The sequence below is a fragment of the Pelophylax lessonae genome, assembly GCF_965119305.1.
Source record: "Pelophylax lessonae genome assembly, chromosome: 1".
NCBI classification, from domain to species: Eukaryota; Metazoa; Chordata; class Amphibia; order Anura; family Ranidae; genus Pelophylax; species Pelophylax lessonae.
In genome coordinates, this window is record NC_138768.1 from 232,363,162 (window position 1) to 232,365,530 (window position 2,369).

Here is a 2,369-nt window from a genome sequence, read left to right on the forward strand (position 1 = left end):
TGGCCAAAATCTCATTTGAACAGCTGGGGAGATACAACAGTAGATAAACACACTGATGAATGTATTAACCCTTCAAAAGTTACACATATATAACACATGATGAACAAAAAACATGTTGATTTTGATATGTACCCAAAATAGTAAAATACACACTCCTGAAAAAATGCAAGATTTTTTAATTGCACAAATAAGATTATATTGATACAAATTAGACTGTATCGGACAGGAATTGCTGCCAAGAAACGGCCCCTCTCCCCACAAAATATTCAACATATTGTTGTCTAACATCACGGGCACTTCTGGATGGCAAACCAGAACTGGCTACTTCCATAGTTGTCATTGCATCAACAGGCACACGTGGTTCAGCCTCTACACTCGGCCCTGGCATGGCAGGGTCACTCTCAATTGGCTGCAAACTGACATATGTCTCTGCATGCCTGCGCAAAAGATTATACAAGATGCAGCAACAGAGGACCACATTATTAATTTTGTATAATGCCAGATGGATGGAGCTCAAGAAAAGTCTAAACCTTTTTGACATTATCCTGAAGGCATTCTCCACCACTCTTCTAGCACGGGATAGGCGGTAATTGAAGATCCTTTGCTCAGGGGTGAGGTTTCTCAGAGGGAATGGCTTCATAAGATGCTCCCCAAGCGCAAACGCATCATCAGCCACAAAAACAAAATTGAGACCCTCAATTGTTTTCTCCCTGGATGGCAAGTTGAGAGTGCCATTTTGAAGCCGCCGAGCAAACTCGGTTTGGTCAATGACTCCCCCATAAGAATTGCGGCCATTCTTTCCAATGTCCAAAAACAAAAATTCATAATTAGCATTGACAATTGCTAGCATGACAATGCTAAAAAAAAACCTTTGTAATTGTAAAAATAGGATCCAGAATTAGGTGGTGGGACAATGCGGACGTGCTTGCCATCAATAGCACCCCCACAATTGGGAAAATTCCACTGCTCCTGGAATTGGCCAGCAATTTCCTGCCACTGCTCTGCGTTGGACGGAAACTGTGGGGAAAAAATTTAAATACAATTAGTGCTTGAGCACATCACATTATTACACACACATTTGGCAGAAAAATGCTTATGCAACTTTAAGATAAGAACAACAGGAAGGGAATCTTTAGCATTTTTTGGTATGACATCTACATACATTTATTTTTCACCTCCTAATGTCATAATATTGTAATTCGTCAGCTACAGCTTTTGTATATGCTGACTTTTACATTAAGCATGGGTGGGTGGGTGGGTAAAACTATGCTTTTAAACATCATTAAAGGCTGGTGCCCACTGCACGTTTTTACATCTGAAATTAAACATACACAATCATAGGTTTGAATGGATGGACTGATGTCTTTAATAAACCTCATAAACTATGCAAAAAAACATTTCTAAAGGAATAATTGGTTCTGGGAAAGTCAGAAAATGACACAGATATAATATACTGTTAACAGGCTATGCTTTTAGGGACACATAGGAGAGAATGCTGGGGTGGTTACTGGGTCATTTTAAAAATGGTTAGGAAAATATATAGCTTTACTACTATGTGCATGAGGCCAGAGGGTAGTTCCAAAATAATGACATCTGTAATTTGATGTACATCCAAAATGATCTAAATTAGGATGACATGACAAATACATGGAATGTAATATAAAAATATTAAACATACCTTGATATAGTCCTTCTGCAAGTCTTTAATGATAGCAGAGCAGGTCTCAGGGATGATGACTCCAAGAGCTTGGGGGGAGATGCCTGTGGTGAACTTGAGATCCTGCAGGCTTCTCCCTGTTGCAAGATATCTCAATGTTGCAATTAGCCTTTGCTCAGGAGTAATTGCAACCCACATACATGTATCCTGCTTCAGAATATAGGAGGACACCAAGGCAAGAAGACGGTGAAAAATTGGATCCGTCATCCTCAAATAATTCCTGAAGTCATCAGGATTATTTTCCTGGAGCTCCCGCAGCAAGGACATGTGGGAAAATTGGTCACGGTTGAGCAACCAATTTAGAGCCATTACTCCCAGCCCAACAACAGCAAGAATCCTCGGTCATCATAATTGCTTCTCGAACGATGTCTCGGAAACTAGTGAAATGTCGTTAACCAAACAAATGCTACTGAAATCAGCGCAAGATGCCGAGAAGGGTCACGGCCAAAAACTCACTTCCTCTTTTGTAGCATCGGACGTAGTGACGTCATTTTTTGTTGGTCGACAAAATTCGTGTGCAGTCTAGAGTACATTCCAACCAACAAGACACCACTCTGGACAAAAGACGGATGACCGGTCGGCGGAAATTCGTTGCGTGTGTACGAGGCTTAAGGTGAGAGGCCATCTGTCACAGGTGGTGGGATCGTGATTA

General features: G+C 40.9%; 1 pseudogene across 1 annotated transcript; it reads right to left on the bottom strand.

The window, feature by feature from the left end:
- Nucleotides 1-208: 208 nt before the first annotated feature.
- Nucleotides 209-1,984, bottom strand: LOC309544746 (putative nuclease HARBI1; annotated as a pseudogene). The gene is made up of 2 exons: nucleotides 1,679-1,984; nucleotides 209-1,017 (listed from the first exon to the last, which is right to left on the bottom strand). The product of its transcript is annotated as a putative nuclease HARBI1 (transcript).
- Between the last annotated feature and the right edge of the window lie 385 nt (nucleotides 1,985-2,369).